General features: G+C 35.0%; 1 long non-coding RNA gene across 1 annotated transcript; it reads right to left on the reverse strand.

Annotated features, from left to right (window-relative positions):
* Positions 1 to 1,142: 1,142 nt before the first annotated feature.
* Positions 1,143 to 18,533, reverse strand: LOC109275427 (uncharacterized). Its single transcript, XR_002084137.2, has 3 exons — positions 18,467 to 18,533; positions 4,657 to 4,677; positions 1,143 to 1,238 (listed from the first exon to the last, which is right to left on the reverse strand). It is a non-coding gene; the product is annotated as an uncharacterized LOC109275427 (long non-coding RNA).
* Positions 18,534 to 23,165: the final 4,632 nt, after the last annotated feature.

Consider the following 23,165-nt stretch of genomic DNA (forward strand, 5'->3'; position numbering starts at 1 on the left):
TTGCTCATTAGTTTTCCTTGTGAGTATGTTTTAAATGAAAGGCAAGATTTTGAATAGTATCCCAGTGATTTCATGCAGGTTGCATGAACTGGAAAGTCCTCTAGCAGAGAGCATTTCAAGGTTAAAATGAGATTGCTTAGATGATTTTCATGCCCCTTAAATAACCACCCAGGTATGTCATGAATTGCTATGTCATAAACTACTTTCTTCCATAATTATTGTCCCAGAAAGTTATGAAATAATCACTTGTCATTCTCTGGAAATGTTGAGATGGTAAAGAATATTATGAGTTTTGGCATATAATAGTTGCAGTAAAATTATACTGGGAATCAAAATAAAGATAGGTGGAAAAAGTTCAGTGTGTCTCTCCCACCAACGATATACTGACATCCTTACCCCAGTAACTCAGAATGTGACCTTATTTGGAAATATGTGCTGCTATGGATGTAATTATTTGGGAGAAGTTCACACTAGAGTGGAGTGGGCACTAAATTTGACTGCTATCCATTTGACTGCTGTCTTTATAAGAAGATATGTATATATATATATATATATATAGAGAGAGAGAGAGAGAGAGAGAGAGAAGATAGATTTGAGATAAGAGAAACAGATTGAAATCATGAATTTACAAACCATGGAATTTTAGGATTGCCAGTAAGTTGCTAGAAAGTATGTAGAGTTGAGGAAAGATTTTGCCCTGTCAGAAAGAGCAAGTCTTTTCCAACAGTTCTATGAGAGCATAAATTTCTGTTGTTTTTAGCCATGAGTTTTGAAAATCTGTTATGGCAACCCATGGAACCAAATACAATGGGAGAACCAGTACATGCTTGATCAATCAATTTATTATGGGTGATGAGTTTTTAGACCAATTTTATAATGCAATTAACACAGAAAGAAAAAGGGAAATTTCAAAGAGTTCAGAGACTACCATTACTTTTGCTTTAAAAATATTGAACTTTGATCTCAGGTCGTGTTGCTCTTGTAACACTATTTGATTGGACTTCTTTTTTATTTTGAAAAGCCAGAATTTACTGATGGCTCCATTATTTTTAAATTCTGATATACTACATACCATAATAAAAGTAAAACTGTAGTGTTTTAATTACTTTTCACATGATTTTAAAAGTACTTTGGGTGTATTCATTATACCCGGGCTACAAAATTTTGCTAGGTGGGTAAAGGACTTTTGAATAGGAAGAATCATCAGGAAAGACAGCAAATAGGACTTTCCACCAAGCCTGTGGATAAAGAGAAAACATTCTTTTTATTAAATTTGAACTACAGATCAAGTCATTGCTAATACCCTTATGCTTTCTTGTTTTTTGATTTGTATCTAAATATATTCCCCTGTGACTGGCCAGGTGTTCACAGTTGCCCATTTGTTACCCTTTGCTTGGTCTGGATTAGAGGCTTAAGAGGCTTCTCTCCTTCCTATAGGCTCTGAGCTCTGTTTAGCCCAAGTCTGAAGAAGCAGTAAGGATGGAGCGTGCCCCCTTATCAACTTACCCTGAGAATCAGCTAACCACAGTGCACACTTTCTCTCAGATCCTACTGGTTTCCCCTGCTTGCCCAAGCTCCCCTCAAAAGTTTCTGCTGATCTTTGCTTACTTCTCTTTAGGCAGTGAAAGAAAAGGTTTCTCTTTTGGATTTTGAGACACTTGGCAGATTTCTGAGATTTAAGCATTCTCCCCATTTAGGCAATGGGTTCCGTTCCGAATAAAGTCTTTCCTTAACTAAGTTTGGGTTTGCTTTGATTTGACATGACACAAGATCCCTTACCAAAAACTGGGCCTTGGTTAAAATCATCCACAGAGAAAAGCTGACTAGAATTGTTCTCAAGTACTTATATAATCAGACTCTGCTTTAGAGTAAATTGCTACCATCTCGATTAGTTTTTTTTTTTTTTTTTCCCTCAAGCTCTTATATCTTGTCCTAAATTATTTTGATAGTTTCTCAGTGGCCTTCTTCATTGTCTTTCTAGATTCCTCTCTCTCCAGCTGCCATAGACCTGCTGGTAACATAGTCTTAAATACACATGCAGTCACCTCACTTCTTTATTAAGTGATATTCTGACTGATGATTGTTTATACATTCATTTTTAAAACTAAATAGTAAGCTGTGGAGTACGGAGAATCTGGCTAATGGTCTTTATATTTCCAATGGCTGTCTCACTGTATGATCCTTCTGTGGTCAAGTAACAGCCTATGCCTGCATGAACACGAATTTCAGTATGACCCGTATGTTCGCAAATGATTATACAAGGAGTTGTATTTATTCGCAATTGTTTCTTTCTTATCTTTGAAAGAGCTTCTTTATTTCTATTGTTGTAGGGTCCCCTCCCTAAAAAAAAAACAAACAAAACAAACAAACAAACAAACAAAAAAACAAAAACAAACAAAAAAAACAAACAAAAACCCCTCAAGGCAACCTGGAGGTGTGCATAAGTGACAATATCCTTCACAACCTTGAGACGATTTAATCAGACTACATGTTTGTGTGTTACCATGGACGGGAAACCAAAAAAATAAAAAAGTGCATGCAACACTATGCCATGTGGTGTTGGGGCTCAATTCTTCGGGTACAAACCCGACTGAGTAGTGCCGGCACAAATAAAGTTGCTTCCTGGAGAGAAAAGCCTAGGTGTCACAACTTTTGTGCGAAAATCCTGCCACACTATGTCTTTAGATCTCTATGCCAAACTAATTGTATCCTAAGGGATTACATTTCTTAGTACTTTGGGGAATTAGAAACCAGTGAGTCATTATTGAAAAATAGATTAAATGAATTTGCATCCTGCAGTTACAAATCTGATCAAGGTCTTTTATGTAATATGTCTTTTAATAGTCTAACAACTTCTATGAATTGGTTTAAGTGTCATCACAATCACATTTTGTCCTAGAGAAAATGAAGTCTAGAAAAAATTAGGAATAGTTCAAGGTCATAAAACAGTAATGTTTGGAACCAGAGGCAAGCAATGGTATTCCCAGCCCTAACCCCGACTCCTTAACCATACCAGGACAGGAGTTTTCTTTTGGAAACATTTAAATAAACAATTATCGTTAGGAGAGCTACTGCATTTCCTAAACTGGGACTGCTTTTGACTTAAAACCTTGCTTTTGTTTTCTCTTGTTTTAATGTCACCATTGATACCTCTGGAGAATATCAAATGTAACTAAACCCAGCTTACCTCTGGAATGTAATGGAAAAGGGATTTCCTATGGATATGGAGCTGGGTAACGTTGAAAATAAAGTTGTCCTGTTTTTGGAAATTGTTGGGAATACCTCCCCTGTATGCAAGGAAAAGGAAATGGACAATAGCAGAGAATTGAGACAATGACAGTGCAAATATTTCACAATAATTTTCATTCAAAACTTTGATTAAAGTTAAAGTTGGTAGGAACTTATGTATCATCTACTTCATTGTTCTTTAAAACTTGGGCATAGGTTTTCACTTTTTTAAGAGGGAAATGTTGAAAGATGGTAAAAATGATCAAGGATTCACATTTTTACTGTTGCTGACAATTTTGTCAGTTTATAATACATGCAGGGGCCTTGATTACAGCCAATCACTTACAAAAGGTTTCCGTATTCTTTATAATAGTACCTCCAAGTTCCTACTTTGCCCATCCTTGAATATTCCAAACAGAAAGAAGTTACTGATACCAGGTCAGGTAGAGCTCTTTTGATTCTTGAGTCATAAGAAGCTTACTATCTCTTAGAAGTCCCTTACAAACTTCTATTAAATGAAATATCGCTCATCTCTCCTTCTGATTCTTTTTGTTTGGTGCCATTTTAAACTAATCTATTTACTACGGTACTAAGTATTTTTGAGACCTGATCACACTGATATGACATGTCAAAATAATAAAGGATATCAATGTTGCATTCATTTAAAAAAATGTTAAGGACGCCTGGGTGGCTCAGTAGGTTGAGCATCTGACTCTTGATTTTTGCTTCGGTCATGATCTCAAGTTCCTTGCCTTTAGCCCCACATCAGGGTTGGTGTTGTTACCTTGGGATTCTCTCTCTAGGTCTCCCTCTGCCACCCCCCCACTCACATTCACTCTCCCTCACAAAATAAAGAAATAAAGTTTTTAAAAATGTTAAATGAATGAAGTTTTCTCTGTTATTTAACATGGTCCATTAACTTAACCTAAGGACTTCATCACTGTCCCAAAGCATCAGAAGGTGGAGATTTACCACCTCATATGTGTTTTTAGCAGCCTCTATACTCCATGAGGCATATATTATACTTAATATCATTAAATTTTCAGCTATTCTTTTGACCAAGGCAATTATGTGACAGAGATACTTAAGTAGAGAGAAGAGTTAGCTTCTACTGTGTGGCCTTATGAGTTTCCATTTAGTCATTACTAGTGCACAAGACTTGGAGTCTTTTACCAGTGCATCATAAATAAGTAAAATCAATGTGTACTATAACCATTCACTATATAGATATATTTAAGAGGTAAGCATTGATTCTTCTTATAGAATAAATACTCAGGGACAGAAAATGTTTGTACATTACCGGATAATCACTGGGAATTTCAGGATATGGATACTCAGGAGATACAGATTTCTGTTAAAAGCAGAACAGATTAAAATGTTAATACATGCTTACTTATCAAGCTTACCAGTTACATGACAGTGTCTTACCTCTTCAGATGAATCAGCTCCCTGGGAAAAAAGAAAAATAATAATGAACATCTTCATTATATAATTCCAAACTGAAGGTTACAATGCACTAAGCTGTCACAATGGGGATTAAACAAAATGAAGACAAAGTCTTAGTAACTGACACACTAAAGTAGTTTTTTCTTGTTGTTGGTTTAATGACATCTTTAAAGTGACTGAGGAGATCAAGGAGGATACAATGGCTTTGAAGGACACACTGAACCTGATGGACTTAACAGATATATTCAGAGCATTTTCCTAGAGCAGCAAATACACATTCTTTTCGAGTGTACATGGAACATTCTCCAGATTGGATCCCATACTGGGTCACAAATGAGACCTCAACTAGTACAAAAAACGATTGAGATCATACCATGCAAACTTTCAGGCTACAATACTATGAAACTTGAAATCAATCACAAGAAAAAAAAAATTGGAAAGACCACAAACATATGGAAGATAGAGAAGATCCTCCTAAAGATAGGATGGGTTAGCTAGGAACCTAAAGAAGAAATAAAAATATACACGGAAGCAAATGAAAATGAAAATATGGCAGTCCTAAAACTTTGGTATGCCACAAAGCTGGTCATAAGAGAGAAATATATAGCAATTCAGGCCTTCCTGAAGAAGTAAGAAAAGTCTCAAACACACAACCTAACCTGACACCTAAAGGAGCTGAAAGAAGAACAGCACATAAAGTACAAAACCAGCAGAGGAAGGGAAAGAATAAGGATTAGAACAGAAATAAATGATGTAGAAGCAATAAGAATCCAGTAGAACTGATCAACAAATCTAAACACTGGTTCTGTGAGAGAATTAATAAAACTGACAAACCCGTAGCCAGAATTATCAAAAAGAAAAGAGATAAGACCCAAATAAGTAAAATCATGAAGGAAAGAGGAAAGATCACAACCAACACCACAGTAACACAATTATAAGAGAATATTATGAGCAATTGTATACCAACAAATTGGGCAATCTTGAAGAACTGGATACATTTCTAACAACATATAAAATACTGGAACTGAAGTGGGAAGAAATAGAAAATTTGAACAGATGTATAACCAGCAACGAAGTTGAGTCAGTCATCAAAAATCTCCCTCAAGAGTCCAGAGCAAGATGGATGCCCAGGGGACTTCTACCAAACATTTAAAAAGGAATGAATACGTAGTCTTCCGAAGCTGTTCCAAACAATAGAAATGGAAGGAAAACATCCAAAATCATTCAATGAAAACAGCTTTACCTTGATTCCAAAACCAGGTAACGACCCCACCCAAAAGCAGAAATACAGACCAGAATCCTTGATGAACACGGGTGAAAAAAAAACCTCAACAAGATATTACATATCAAATAGAACAGTACACTGAAAGAATTATTCAGCATGATCCAGTAAGTGGGATTTATTTCTGGGATGTAAGGGTGGTTCAATATTCACAAATCAATCAACATGATATACCACATTAATAAGAGAAAGGATAAAAATTCTATGATCCCCCCCACCCATAGATGCAGAAAAGGCATTTGACAAAATATTGTATTCTTTCTTGATAAAAACGCTCAAGAAAGTAGGGGTAGAAAGTAATGTTGCAAAAGCAAAACAAAGTGGGAGGCATCACAGTTCTGGATTTCAAGCTGTATTAAAAAGTTGTAATCATCAAGACTGTATGGTACTGGCAGAAAAATAGACACATAGATCAGAACAGAATAGAGGACCCAGAATCGGATGCTCACTAATTTGGTCAACTGATCTTCAACAAAGCAGGAAGGAATATCCAATGGACAAAGACTGTCTCTTCAACAAACAATGTTGGGAAACTTGGAAAGCAACGTGCAGAAGAATGAACCTAGACCACATTCTTACACCATACACCAAAGAATAGTCCAAATGGACGAAAGACCTAAATTGAGACAGGAAACCATCAAGATCCTAGAGAGGAACTCAGGAGGAAATCTTTGGCATCAACCAGAGCAACTTCTCACTAGACCCGTCACCAGAGTAGAGGGAAACTAAAGCAAAAATGAACTATTGGGACTTCATCAAGATAAAATGTTCCTGCTCAGTGAAGGAAACAATCAATCAACTTAAAAGGCCACCTACAGAATGGGAGAAGATATTTGCAAATGACACGTCAGATAAAACACTAGTATCCAAACTGTATAAAACACTTATCAAAGTCCACATCCCCAAAACAAACAATCCAGTGAAGAAATGAGCAGAAGACATGAAAAAATATTTCACCAAAGAAGACATACAAATGGCTAGGAGACTGATTAAAAAATGTTCAACATCACTCATCATGAGGGAAATACATATCCAGACTACAATGAGATACCACCTCACACCTGTCAGAATGGCTAAAATTGACAACTCAGGAACCTACAGATGCTGGCAAGGATGTGGAGAAAGGGGAACCCTCTTACACTGTTGGTGGGAATGCAGGCTGGTATAGCCACTGTGAAACAGAAGATGGAGGTGTCTCAAAAAAGTTAAAAATAGAACTACCCTACAATTCCGCAATTGCACAACTAGGTATTTACACAAAAGATACAAAAAAATAAGGGGCACATGCACCCCAATGTTTACAGCAGAATGATCAACAATAGCCAATTTAAGAGAAGAGTCCAAATGTCTATTGATTGATGAATGGATAAAGAAACAGTGGTATATCCATGCAATGGAATATTACTAAGCCATCAAAAAGAATTAAGTCTTGCCATTTGCAATCATGAGGATGGAACTAGAGTATATTATGCTAAGTGAAATAAGTCAATCAGAGGAGACAAACACCATCAGGGGAAGGGAAGGAAAAATAAAATAGGATAGAAGCAGAGAGGGAGGCAAACCATAAGAGACTCTGAAATATAGAGAACAAACTGACGGTTGCTGGAGGGGAGTGGGTGGAAGGATGAGCTAAACTGATGATGGGCCTTATGGAGGGCCCTTGCTGGGATTTGCTGGGATTTGATCCAGAAATCAATACTATGTTTTATGCTGTATGTTAACTAATTTGAATTCAAATAAAATCTTGAACGTAAAAAAATAAATAAAATGAGTGATGAGTAGGTTTTTGCTGTAATTAGATTGGAGAGCAATTGAAAGACTAAGCTTTGTATTTCCTAAAAACAAATGCTTGTTTTAAACACATGGATATATTTTCTGTAGATTAAGAGCTAGTTATCTGCAAATATTTTATGTGCTAGTAGAGTCTGGTATTGTTTTTCTCTTTGTTCTTCAAATTTTATTCCTTCCACTTTTGTTCGTTTGCAAATAAATATAAAGTGATACACTGTGATGTCATAAACACATTTTCAGAAACATCAAATAGAACTTGTTGGATTAGTTGAAGAAGTATTCTTAATTCTTAATGAATTTCTCAATAATTAGACAGAAAGAATACCAAAGCAAAAGGGACTCACTTTAACTTGAACAGACTAAGAAACAAAGGTAAGACTAGGACAATGAGGAGGAGGTAAGTAATGAGGAGGGAAAGAAGAGAGTGAGGATAAGGGAAGGACATAAGGTGGAGGCTGATGAAAGGGAAGTGAGAGAGGAGACTGAAGAGGTTAAGAGGTGGAGGAGGAGGGGAAGGAAGGCAAACAGGAGGAGGGGGAGTAGGTAGAGGAGGAGGAAGCAAGAGAGAAGAGAAGGGGAAGAAGGAAAGGAGGAGGCTGGAAGGAGGAGGGGAGAGAGGAGAACAAAGAGGTTAGAGAGTGGAAGAGGAGAGGGAGGAGGGAAGGAAGAGGATAAAGAAGAGGAGGCAGATGGAAAGATGAAGGAGAAAAGAAAATTTCAGAGAAGTCAATTTTCACTGGTGACCCACGAGAAAATGACAACGTAGGTAAGAGCTTCTGAAAATTAGTTAGTCTAGTGCTGATAATATGTGTTTTTCATTAGCCTCTCCTTCCCACATCTTTATGGATCTCTTTTAAAAAAAATATTTTTATATCAAGCTAATTGTTTTCAGTGTCCATATATGTTTACTGTGTTTGTGTACCCAAGATTTATTCTAAATTCCTAGTGAGCTTACTATATTAATTCAAGGCAAGTGTCCATATAAAACCATTAAAATCTAGTAAGCCGTGTTCAGGAAAATGCAAAAACATAGGTGAAAATGCAAATAAGGAGACTCCTTGGAGAACCACTAAAAACGTAATCTTCAAAATTCCCGGATATACTTACAGTCATGGCAACCATGAGAGCCATGATAAAAGCAAAGAGAAGGATCTTCATATTTGGCTGGGTCCTGTGAAAGCATATGTGAAAATCAGTAGCATATTCATTCTTTATTTACAAGTCCAACATTTCTTGACTGAACTATACTCCAAAGCCTTGGGAAACATACTGGAAATGCAAAGACAATTGAAACACATGCCTGACATCAGGGAACTTGGAGACTGGTGGGGACCTTGATAAGTAAAGATAAACGCTGAGATTTGCAAATAGTAAAGTGTTATCGAAACCCCCAAAAGTGACAGCATGAAAAGACCAAGAGGATGGGGGCATGAAAGTAAAGCAAAAGGAGAAGCAGTTGTAGATTCTATAGGGTAGGTAAGGAGAGGTGTTGGGAGCCAGCCAAGAAACACAACCAAGAGAGAAGATTGCATGTGGGAAGTGATATCGTTCAGCACGTAAGGAAGACAGTGATGGAGACAGGCTGGCCCCTTAGATTGCTGTGAGATTACAGGGCCCACAGAATGTCATGAGGAGGGATAGGGCAGAGTTTAAAGAAATGTTTAGAAAGTAGAGCGACAAGCAACAGGGACTGGTTTTATAACAGAATGAGTGAAGATGAGCCAGGCTCCTGGCTTGAGAATGGTGTAAATGGTGTGACCCTGGTATTAGAGCATGAATGATACTTGGTAGGGAAAAATCTAATTAAAAGGTTTCAGTGAAAACATTTGTAAACACTTTGACAGATTGAATCAGTAAACATAATGTAATCTTGCAAATAACCTTATCGAACCAAAGTAATGGAATCTGGGACCATTTGTCATATGTTTGTAATTCTCTCCATACAAGTAAATTCAGTTCTATTTCTCTTGAAAAAGAAATAGGTTATTTGTTTCTGAATTGAAGATATATAAATAAAGGCATTTTACAAACTGTAAGGTAAACAATAGGCAAAGCCTTTTTCTTTTTTCTTTTAGCCACCAGTTTTGATAGAACATACCTTAAGAATGTATGTCTAATGAGAGAAGAAGTTAGTATTTAGTCTTCCACTAAATGACTACGTTTTTAACATATGAAGCAGAACTTGGGACTGATGGAGTTTTCCTTCTTCCTTATCTGCTTCTTTTGCCTTACTGGTTTAAACTCAGGACTGTGGCCTTAGACAAATGATAAAAATTAAGTCTTTCTTGGTGTAGGTTTTCTATCATGTACAATCTAACCAAATATTTAGTCATTGTATGATACAAAATAGGATGTAGGTCTTAGTGTTGTGTATCCCTGGCATCTTATTGAAAGTAGAGGATTGAGAGACATTCATAGAAAGTGGTATTGCATTGATAGATAGATAAATGATAGATAGATAGATAGATAGATAGATAGAGTTAGGGCTTTGAAAAATATTTCCCAAGGAACACAATGATAAAAGTCTGAAATATTGCAAAATTTTTTCCAGTCAAATTACAAAGAAACGGAAGATGAGTTAAATAAATGAGTCATTAAAATAAAATAATCCTTTATACTGTGTTAATTATGCACAAAAACAAACTATTTTGAATGATGAAAAGGACAATGAAAGGTAGTGGAAAATTGAAGCAGTACTGGGAATAAAGCAATGTTAAAAATGATGACTTAAAACTTTGAAATACACACATTTCCAAAAAGAGAGCTGATGCTATTCAAGAGTTCATTTTCTCATAAAATTTAAACTCCAACTTTAAGTGAAAGGTAAAAGTCATTATTGACAAAGCCAATGTCACATATGTAGCCAAGAAAATTAAGTCTTTTAGAAAATCCCACCAGTAGAGGTGATGGACCATATCTCTTCCATTTTCCACATCATTCTCTTTGTAATCATTGCTGTCAATGTACAGCTTTTACATCTCAATCTGAATACCAATGAAGTGGTTTTAAAAATAAAAAATAAGTTTGTTTTGTTTTGAACCTCTACATTAGTGGTAATTTGTTGCAGCCGTAATAGGAAACCAATACAGGCACTCTTGGAGTATGATAAATAGCCGGGGCTTTGGAATCTAATGGACCAGAATATTGATTGTTTTTTTCTCTAACAATTTACTAATTGTGTCATTTAGGGCAAATATCTTAATTCTGTTCAGTGTTGGATTCCTTCTCTGTATACAATTATACTGTTTCAGCAGGATTGTGTACAGATTTAATAAAATTACTTCTGGGAAAGCATTCAGTTCTCAAGCATAGAAAGTGATAATGACTCCTGCTGAAATTTTTAAGTATTGTTCTTTGCCAGGCATCGTATAGGTGCCTATGTATGTTATTACATTAATTTTTCCAGCAACGCCTTTAAGTTGTCATCACACAAGACACAATAGGGTTCAGACAGGTTTAGTTACTTGGCCAAAATCATGTAACCAGAAAGTGAGAGTCATAATTAAAACATGAAAAAAAACATGTACATGCAAGGGAATCTACTTGAGAGCTAGGCCATTGACCAGAATCTTTAAGGCTCATACTTGAAAGTAGCCCCTTTTGGGGCACCTGGTGGCTCAGTCCGTTAAGGGAGTGACTTCAGCTCAGTTCATGATCTCACAGTTCATGAATTCAATTCCACTTCAGTCTCTCTGCTGACAGCTCGGCACCTGGATCCTGCTTCAGATTCTGTGTCTCCCTCATTCTCTGCCCCTCCCCTTCTTTTCTCTCTCTCTTCCAAAAATAAATAAACATTACAACTAAAGAAAGAAGAAAGAAAGTAGCCCCTTTCAAAGAAAATCACAAAGCAGAATTATTTCTCAGTGCCTAATTTATTAGCAATGCCTCATTGAGACATATGTAATTGGAATCAAACTGTACTTGAAGTATTTGACAAATAAAACTTTCATTGTGGTCACAAATAGCAAGTGTGTGTGTGTGTGTGTGTGTGTGTGTAAAGAGTGAAAGGCAGAGGAGAAAAAAAAATCACTGTTTTCTTTAGGTTAGAATCTGTACAAGGACAAGGTGAAATTCTCTAAGACTCGAGGAGGAGAACAAGAAAGAGTTCTAGATCTGTTAAATTTCAGAAGTCCCTTACATACCAAAGTGTGTAAGGTGGAGGGCCAGAAGGCGGTTCAGGACACAAACACAACCCACCCAACTCAGCATTCTACCAGTTTCCCTTTATCTCCCTTTCTTTCCTCAGCCTCTGAGTCTCAGCACCCTCCTTTTGTTCCTTTCAAATGTCTTTGGCCCTTCACACTTCTCTCCGCTGTGTGCAACCCTGTGGGGATTGGGGATTGGCCTTTAGTTTGGGCTGTTTTTCTCTGGAAGAGAAGCTGCCTCCATGAATTTTGGTGAATAAAACATTTTATCATAAACATTGTCATTCAGCATAATTTGTAAACTTTTAGCTGGCAATATTTACAACCAGGGCACAGCTGAGATTTTCTTCCAAGCCACTTGCTAAATGTGCATTAGTTTTCCTTATGCATATGATTAAAATTAAAGGAAAGATTTTGATTGGCATTCTAGGGATTTCATGCAAATTGCATGAATTGGAATGTCTTCTAGTACAGAAGATTTCAAGGCTAAAATGAGATTGCTTAGATAATTTTCATGCCCCTTAATTAACCACCTAGGTTTGTTGTGAATTGCTATGTCATAAACTATTTTCTTCCATAATCATTGTCCCAGAAGATTATGAAATAGCATTGCTTGTCGTTCCTTTAGAAATGTTGACATAGTGAAGAATATTATGAGTTTTTGACATATAATCATTGCAGAAAAATGTTATTGAGAACCAAAACAAAAATGGGTGGTATGGATTCAGTTGTGTCCCTCTCCCAAAGATATGTGGAAGTCCTAAGCCCAAAACATCAGAATGTGACCTTCTCTGGAAATATGGGCCACTGCTGATGTGATTAGTTATGATGAGGTCCTACTGGAGGGAGTAGAGTGAGCCCTTAACTGCATATGATGATTATCTGTATAAGAAGAGAGATGCACAGGAGAGGATTGCTTTGAGACAAGAGAGGCAGAGATTGAAATAATGCATTTACAAACCAAGGAATTCCAGGATTATCAACAAATGCCAGAGATTAGGAAGAGGCGAAGAAAGATTGTACCCCAGAGCTGTTGGAAAGAGCAAGACTCTGTCAACAGAACTGTGAGATCACAAATTTCTGTTGTTCTTAACACCAGTTTTGGTGATTTGTTTGTTATGGCCACCCTAGAAACAAATACAATGGGAGAACCAGTATATGCTTGATAAATCAATTTATTATGCATGAACTTTTTAAAAAAGTTTTATAATGCTATGAATACAGAGCACAAAGTCAGGGAAAAATCAAATTGTTCAGAGACTAACATTACTACTCTTTTAAAAATATTGATCATTTACCTCAAGTTTGTGCATTTCATATAACACTATTTGATTGAAAGAGCTTTTTGTTGTTGTTGGGGAAGCTAGAAACTACTGATGGTTCAAACTATTTTTTAAAATTCCAATATAATACATAACATAATACAAACAGCACAGCGGGTAGTTCTATCTAATAAATAGATGGTCAAAGGACTTTTGAATAAGAAGAATCATCATCAGTAAGAGAGAAAATAGGACTTTCCGCCAAACCTGTGGATAAAGAAACATTCTTTTTATTAAATTTGAACGACAGACCAAGTCATTGCTAATACCCTTATGCTTTCTTGTTTTTTGATTTGTATCTAAATATATTCCTCCGTGAATGAGCAGGTGTTCACAGTTGCCCATTTGTTACCCTTTGCTTGGTCTGGATTTCATATTCATCAGGCTTCTCTCCCTCCTCTACGCTCTGAGCTCTGTGTGGCCCAAGTCTGAAGAAGCGCTAGGGATGGAGTGTGCCCCTTATCAACTTATCCTGAGAATTGACTAACCATAGCCTACACTTTCTCTTAGATCCTACTGGATTCCCCCTGCTTGCCCAAGTTCCCCTCAAAAGTTTCTGCTGATCCTTGCTTTCTTCTTTTTAGCCTGTGAAAGAAAAGCCTTTTCTGTTGGATTTTGAGACACTTGCAGATTTCTGAGATATAAGTGTTCTCCCCATTTAAGCAATGGAATTTGTTACCAATAAAGTCCCTCCTTATCTAAGTTTGGGTTCCGTTTGATTTGACATGACACAAGCTCCCTGACCAAAAACTGTGCCTTAGTTAAAAATCATCCACAGGGAAGAGCTGATGAGAATTATTCTCAAGTATTTATATAGTCAGACTCTGCTTTAGAGTAAATTGCTACTATCTCTATTACTTTGTTTTTCCTCAAGCTCTTATTTCTCATCCTAAATTATTTTGGTAGTTTCTTGATGGCCGTCTTCATTGTTTGTCTAGATCCCTCTCACTCCAGCTGCCATAGACCTGCTGGTAAAACAGTCCTAAATAACCCACCCAATCACCTCACTTCTTTATGCAATGACATTGTGACTGATGGTTGCTTGTTTTCATATCCATCTTTAAAACTAGATAATGAGCTGTGGTGTGAAGAGACTGGCATAACTGTATTTATATCTCCAGTGGCTGTCTCACTGCTGCTCATTATGAGGTCAAGTAATAGCTCATGCCTGAATGAACATGAATTTCGTTTGGACCCTTATTTCCTCCAATAATAACAAAAGGAACCGTATTTATTTCCAATTGTTTCTTTCCAATCTATTAAAGAATTCCTTTATTTCTATGTCTTCAAATCTCCTAGCCAAACTACTTATATACTTTTCCTGGTACTTCACAGAGTTAAAAAAAAATTAAAATGAATATTGAAAAATTGATTGAATGAATTTCTAGTCTGGTTTTTTTTTCTCTCCTGTCACTTCTCCCTTGAAGTTCAGTGGTTTAGTTCTACATTTTAGCCCACTTGTCTTTTCAGTTTGGATGCTATTCTCTTAGAAACTTAACATAGTCAAATTGTCTTTAACATCCCCTACTGAGACTGACACACACAAAGCAAAATTCCCTGAAGGAAAACAACAAAAGCCAAGAAACAGATGGACAACAGCAGAGCACTCTTTCTGAAAGACATATTTGCTCAGCACTTTTACTTGCTACTCCAATTCTGACAAGTTGTATCCATTTCTTCTTTTTTTTTTTCCTTCTCTGAATTAGTCTTTCTTTCAATCCTTCATCAAATCTATTGATTGCCTTTCTTTGGATCCCTTTCTCATATTTCTCTAGAGTCTTTCTATTGCCAATCTATTTCAGTTCCACCATCCCTCTGCTTAATTATAGCCTACTCTTTTCACCCATATTAATCCCTCCCAAACAATATTTTTAGTATATCCTTCCTTGCTGAAATATTACTCAGCTATTCCTTAATAATGCTCAAGAAGTCAAGTTCAGATTCGTTGCTCTGTCATTAATGGCAACAGGGAATTCAATTTGAAAGAAGTCTCTATGTATATTTAAAAACAATTGAAATCTTTTGGAACTATTTCAACTCTGAGATGTAGAACAGTCTTAGTTTTCTCCAGAAAACATTGCTTTATTTTATAGTGAAAGTTTGAATCTTTCATAGATTTTGGAATATTTAATATTATTTTAGATAAAATTGTCATTCTAAAAGCAAATTGGTAATGTTTCCTTCTCTCCTTGTTGATATTATATTAGAATATCGGTCCCTATTTCAATTGCTTATCAGAATCCCCAAAGCAAAGTTTTTGAAACTTGTTGTGTTTGAATCATAATGGGATCTTTTTAACATGCAGATTCTGACTCAATAGGTCTGGGTTGCCTTCAGACTCCCTATTTCTGACAATTTCCCAGACGCTGTTGTTGCAGCTACTCCAAAGACTACATTTTAGAAGGAAATGTTTAAACAATATCGAGGCATAGATTTAGTGGGAGGGCAGCCTGCAGTGACAATTCTGGGACAATTCTGATTAAGGTCTTCTATGTCGTTTGTCTTTTAATAGTCTCACCAATTCTATAAATTGGTTAAGTGTCACTGTAAGACTTGTTTATCCATGAGAAAATGAAGTTTAGAAAAGATTAGGAATAATTCAAGGTCATGACATAGTAGTTGTCAGGACCAGGATACAAACACAGCTGTTTCCATCCCCAAATGCCCTTTACCCATCCCAGGACTGAAGTTTTCTTTTGCAAACAGGTAAGTAACTACCCTTCAGGAGAGTTACACCAGGCTACATCTCCTAAATTGGGGTGCTTTGGGTTTGATGCCTTGCTTTTGTTTTTTCTTATTTAGACTGTCACCACTGATACTTCTGGAATATAGAATTTCACTAGACCCAGTTTACCTCTGTAATCTTGTCCTGGAGCAACTGGGAAGCATTGTAAGGTTATTTATCTCTGTGATATCTCTGAAATTGTGGATGCTGCCAATATTGCCAACTTGGGAAATATACTCCCTGTATACAAACAAAAGGAAAGGAACAATTGCAGAGAATTAAGACAATGGCCTTGCAAATATTTCACAATAATTTTGATGAAAAACTTAGGTTGTTAAACTTGGTAGGGGCTCATATATCATCTACATGGTTTTTTCTCAAACTTTTGGTCAGGTTTTCACTTTTTTATAAGAAAATATTTAAAAGAAGATAAAAATGATACAGCATTCACATTTTTTATACTGTTTGTTGATAATTTTGTTGTTTTATAATACTATGGGACCCCTCCTTACAGCCAAACACTCACAAAAGGTTTGGATATTCTTTAAAATAACCCTCCAACCTCCTACTTTGACCATCCTTGAATATTCCAGGAAGGAGGAATTTACTAGTTCGAGGTTAGATGGAATTGTTACTTCTCACTCTTGACTTTGGGTGATCTTGCTGTGTCTTACAACTCCCATATTCTTTAATATTTACTTCTGTCCAAATATCATTCATCCCTCCTTTGGAGTCTTACTTTGTGCTATTGTAAATTCACTTATTTACTATATTAGTAAGAATTTTTGAGAGCTTATCACATTGATATGACATGTGAAAATAATATGAGATATCAAGGATATATTTCATTAAGGAAAATGTTAAACAAATGAAATTTTTCAACTTATTTAACATGGTCAATTTAACTTAAGACTTCACCACCCTGCAAAAGAATCAGAAGGTGGAAACTTACCATATAATATGTGTTTTTAGCAGCCTCTATTCTCCAGTAGGCATATATTATACTTAAGAGAATCAGAATTTCAAATATTCTGTAGCCAAAGTAATTATTTGCCAGACTAAGTTACTTAAGTTCTGACGGAATAATTGGTCTCTTCAGGATGACATTATGAGTTTACATTTAAATGGTACTAGGGCAAAAGACTTTTGCGTCTTTCACCAGTGCAACATAAAAAAAAATAAAATCAATATGTATTTTAGCCATTCGTTATACAGATATGTTGAGAGATAAGTAATGATCCTCCTTATAGAATAAATGCTTGGAGATGAAAATATAAAATATGTTTGTACATATTTTCACATTATCAGGAAAATACTTACATGGTGATGTTTTTTATGCCAATGATGCTTCTGTAAAAATAGAGAACAGATTAAAATTTTAATATATACTTAATTATCAACTTTTCCAGTGAATGAAAATGTGTCTTACCTCCTCAGATGAATCGGCTCCCTTGGGGGAAAAAAAAGAGAAGAAAAGAAAAAATAGTGAACATCTTCATTTTATAACTCTAAATTGAGTATAAAAATGCATTAGTTGCCACAATTATGATTAAACATAATGGAGGCCAAGCCTTAGTAACTGATACATTAAACTAGTTTTTTCTTTTTTGTTTAATGCCATCTTTAAAAGGAGTGAAGAATAAATTTTTGCTATAACTAACTTGCTACATTTTAATATCAATTCACTCTGGTACAAATTATTTTGTGTGTATAAAAGGGAAGAAAATCTATCACGTGTGAATGAGAGTGAAATTCAGAAGCTAAGCTTTGGAATTGCTCAAAACAAATATTTTTTATGTGGATATGTTTTAAGTTGCTCAGAAGCTACTCACATTCAAATGTTTATGTGCTCATAGAGTCTGGTATTATATTTTTCTCTATTCTTAGATTTTTATTTTTCCCACTTGTATCCTTTATTAAAAATTATGTGATAAACTGTGTTAACCAAATGTTTTTAAACATGCACAAGAACTTGTTGGATTAGTTGAAGTATTATTACATATCTTAATGAATCTCTCAGTAACTGAACACGAAATATACCAACGTGAAAGAGGCCATTAATGTTAACAGAGTAAGAAATAAAGAAATGAGGAGGAGGTGGAGGAGGAAGAAAGAGCCTCAGAGAGGTCAAATTTACCTGGTGACAAACAGGTAAATGGCAATATAGGCAGGACATTTGGTTGGCCTGGAGCTTATAATATTTAAGTGTCTTTTATAATATAATATTTAAGTGCTTCTCAATCTCACAACTTTATGGAGCTCTTTTAAACATTTTATTTTTACATTAAACTAATTATACTTGAGTGTCTCTCTGTGTTTAGAATGTTTGTGTGTGTGTACCCAAGATTTATTTTAAATCGATAATGAACATTTCTAGGTTAATTCAAAGAAAATGTCTATATAAAACCATTAAAATCTATAAAACTGAGTTAAGGAAAATGCAAACACAAGCAAAAACACAAGAAATAAGGAGAATCCTTGGATAACTACAAAGACCATATTATTCAAAATTCCCGGGTATACTTACAATCATGGCAACCATGAGAGCCATGATAAAGGCAAAGACAAGGATCTTCATATTTGGCTGAGTCCTGTGAAAGCATATGTGAAAATCAGTAGCATTTCAGTAGCATAATCAGTAGCATAATTATCATTCCTTTATTTACAAGTTAAACATTTGTTGACCAAACTATGCTCCAAAGCCTTGGGAAACATACTGGAAATACAAAGACAATTGAAACACATTGCCTGACATCAAGGAACTTAGAGACTGGTGGGGACCTTGATAAGTAAAGATAAGTGCTGTGATATGGAAATAGTAAGTGCTATGGAAACACCCAAAAGGGACACCTTGAACAGACCAGAAGAACAGACCAAGCAAAAGCAGACGCTGTGCTAGATTATATAAGATAAGTAAGGAGAGATGTTGGGAGCTGGCCAAGAAATACAAATGAGAGAGAGGCTTGCATGTTGAAAATGACACTGGTCAGCATGCAAGGAAGACAATAATGGAGACAGACTGGCCCCTTAGATTGTTGTGAGACTACAGGACCCACAGAATGACATGAGGAGAGTTAAGGCAGAGTTTAAAGAAATGTTTAGAAAGTAGAATGACAAGCAACAGGGACTGGTTTTATAAAGGAGTGAGTGAGAGTGAGCCAGGTTTCTGACTTGAGAATGGTGTGGATGTTGTGACCCTGGTATTAGAACATGAATGTTACTTGGCAGAAAAAATATATAATTAAAAAGAAGTTTCAGGATAAGTATTTATAAATACTTTGACAAATTGAATCAGTAAAAGTGATTTAATATTGTAAATAATCCTATTCAATCAAATTAATGTAATCTGGGACCATTTGACATGTGTTTGTAATTCTTTCTATGCAAGTGAACCCAGTTCTTTTGCTGTTGAAAAGCAGATATTTATTTCTGAATTGAAGACATATAAGTAAAAATATTTTGCAAACTATAAGGTAAATAATGGGCAAAGGCTTTTTTTTTTTTTTTTATTGACCATCAGTTTTGGTAGAACATTATGGTAACAACTTTTGTCTAGGGATAGAAGAGACTGTTCTACTAAATAACCTCAAATCTTTAACATATGAAGCAGAACTCGGGGCTGATGGCATTTTCCTTGTTCTTATCTGCTTATTTTGCCACATTGGCTTTAACTCAGGACTGTGGCATTAGATAAATTATAAAAATTAAATCTTTCTTGGTAAAGTTTTTCTATCATCTACTAGTAAAACCAAATATTCAGTGATTTGATGATACAAAATAGAATGTAACTTTTGATGTTGTTTATAGCTGGCATTTTATTGAAAGTAGAAGACTGAGAGATATTCACAGTAATTGGTATGCCATAGGCAGATAGATAGATAGATAGATAGATTTAAGGACTTTGAAAAAAAATTTCCCTAAAACCACAATAATAAAATTTTGAAACAGTCAAATTTTTTTCAGCCAAATTACAAATAAAATGAAAATATATCATAAAAGATGAATCATTGAAACAAAATAGCCTATTATACAGAGTTAATTATGCAGAAAAATAGAAACTATTTTGGATAATGAAAAGGTAATGGAAAATGCATTGGTGCTGGGGATAAAGTAACTTTGAAAAGGTTGCTTCATTTTTTTTATTTTTAAAAAATTTTAATTCCAATATAGTTAACATACAGTGTTATGTTAGATTCAAGTATGCTACATAGTGGTTCAACAACTCTCTACATTACTGAGTGCTCACACTGATGACTGTACACTTAATCCCCTTCAGCTATTTCATCCATCTCCCCAGTTACCTCCCCTCTGGTAACTATCAGGTAGTTCTCTACTATTAAGAGTCTATTTTTAAATTTTTGAAATAATACACATTTGCAAAAAGGAGAGCTTGATGCTACTCAATACAACATTTTCTTATAAAATTTAAACTTCAAGTTAAAGGTCAAAGTAATTATAAACAAAGTCAATGTCATATATTTAGTCAAAGAAATAAAAGAGATTTTAGAAAATCCCACAAGCAGAAATGATGGGGCACATCTTCTCCATTTTCCACACCATTCTTTTTGTACAATAATTGCTATCAATTCAGAAGCACTGAAATCCTGAACTCACCTTCAGATCCCAACATCAGGTCATTACTTCTTTAAATTTTTTTTGAAAAAATTATCAGTGAGTAATATACATTTTATAAATGGTTTTCAGCTTATTCTAACAAACAAAAGATTAGAATCAGGTGATATTTGATTGTCCATGAATATATTACCTGTTATCCAAGATGAGACTCAAAAGTCAGAGAACCCAAAATTCTCAAGCCTTAATTAAGAGTATGATGTGCTTTTCCTGAGGACTGATGTGTTTAAATACACTGAAATCCTCCATTTGTTTTTCTAAATCATGTCACATATGAGATCATATTATAGTACTGAAAATAATGCCCAAAATCTGTCTCCACAGAAACCAAGATAAACTGAACATGGTGATTTTATAATAGAAGATTGTGAAGAAGATGACCAGGAAACAAATGGACCTGTCAAATGTTAATCCTAGTATTAGTCTAGGCATATGTGAAAAAGACAAAAGGAAATGTACGCAAGGGTAAACCAAGTGTGGAAATGAATTGAAATGGTAAAAATGTCTCTGTAGAATGCCATCTACCCTGTTTCAACTATTGCATGTCCAAGATGGAACAACTCTATGCCAAAAATGATACCATCTTATTAAAAGTTTATCTGTTTTTCAATAAGTGTTAATAACCAGCATAATAATATAGGAGTCATCATTTATTTCAAGTATGTTTCCTACAAATTATTAAAATGTGCTTTTATTCTGTTGACTTTGGCATATTTTAAGTCTGAATTCATGTTGCCAAAATTCAGTAGTTTTTGAGAATTGTATAATAAAGCAATTCTTATTTTCAAATCAAATTACTTTAGAAGCTTGGTATTACATAGCTCACATAGCAAACAGAGGAATATGTTTTGAAATTTGATTTACTTACTTTGATTCTCTAGAGGCCCATGTTCCTCAATGGAAGCCATGTGTTCATAAGATTACATTAGATAGAAGGAAAAACTGTTTTCACCAGTTTCTAGTCAAACTTTATAAAAATTCACCTCTTTGCTACTAGTTGATTAATTCAATGTAATCAGAACTGAATATCAGAAAATAACTTTTAAAGTTTAGGTAAGTTTTATGTCCCAGTCTATTATTACTCAAAGTGTAGTATGTGGGACTGTGTCAACACCACCTGAGAGCTTGTTGGAAATGCAAAGTTTTTAGTCCCTCTTTCCAGACTCAGAATCTCAGAGGTGCACTGGGAATCTCATTTTAACAGTTTTTCCGGGAGATTATTTGGTACCATAAAGTTTGAAAAACTGCATGATAGGCTTATAAATGTATTATTTTCCTATAGACTTGATCCCATAAATAAAACTTAAGTTTTAATTTTTAACAGGTGTTTTAAGAAAATATTTATTTAAATTTAATGCAAATCTTGTATGCTATATTTGAATAACTCAGTCAGAAAGTATTGTTATTCTCTGGGTAGTATACAAAATATGAGTTTTATTAAGGCCAAAAAAAAAGAATTAAAGTCAAATTCAATTAATCATTGTTATATTTTTCACTGATTTCTAAGCGTCATAGATATATGGTCTCTTGTCAAATGCAAACACATCCAACTCTAGTATATTCTCAATGGGAAAAAGATATACAAGGTTTAGTAAGTATTGAAATAAGTCTGATTTTTAAAAATAAGTCCTGCTTATTCATTTTGGGATTGTCATATGACTTCCTTTTTTCCTCTTTTCTTTCTCTCTCCCTCCATGTCTCACTTTCTTTCCTCACTTATGTATTTATTGATTCATGTAAACAATGTTATGAGGCACTAACCTAATAGACCTATGAGATTCCTGGCCTCATCAACACAAAGTGAACTAATGTTCCAAAGGCAATACCAAACAACACCAGAAACAACAACAAACTGCCAGGTAATGAAAAGAAATAGATGCTAATAATTATGCACATTTAAATATATACATTTAAAACCTACAATTAAAAACACATGTTAGATTCAGATATCAAAATGTAGGCATTATTCCACCCATCACTTTCCGCCTTAATGTGATAGGAAGTGTGAGGATTATGTGTGACGGTGGGAAACAAGAAGGTAGACTCTAAGCACCAGAATAGCCTTCTTGTGTTAGTTATGGTGCCACCCTCCAGAGACAGTAGGTCATTTTAGAATACTGATGGACCAGAACATGTCCTGATATTTTACAGTTAAGTAAAACAGATGTAATTTCCTCTATAACCAACCATACCATTTGAAAATGCCAGGGTTTACATTTACAAGGGAAATATCAATAAAGAGCTATTGCTAGATCACAAGTGTGGCATTAAATTGGTGGCATAAGGATGCAACCTGTGAATTGGTATTTATGACGGTATTTGTGCTGAATTTTCCTTCCCTTTCTCTTCCTTTCTCTCTTGTTGTTTCTCCCCCTGTCCCTCCTCCTCCTTCATTTCCCTTACAATGAAAACATGGTTAGCAGTCTATGACATAAGCCATGACGTGTACTTATTTAACTCAAAAAAACACTTTTGTTACATTCCTGTATGAATTACTAAAATAAAAAATACTGCAACTGAGAAATATAGAATAATGTATGACTGCCTACTAGATAACATAAAACCTCCTGGGCATTGGAAGTACAAAGTGGCAA

This window comes from Panthera pardus, unplaced genomic scaffold (genome assembly GCF_024362965.1).
Source record: "Panthera pardus isolate Hobbes unplaced genomic scaffold, ASM2436296v1 HiC_scaffold_13, whole genome shotgun sequence".
In the NCBI taxonomy this organism is placed as follows: domain Eukaryota; kingdom Metazoa; phylum Chordata; class Mammalia; order Carnivora; family Felidae; genus Panthera; species Panthera pardus.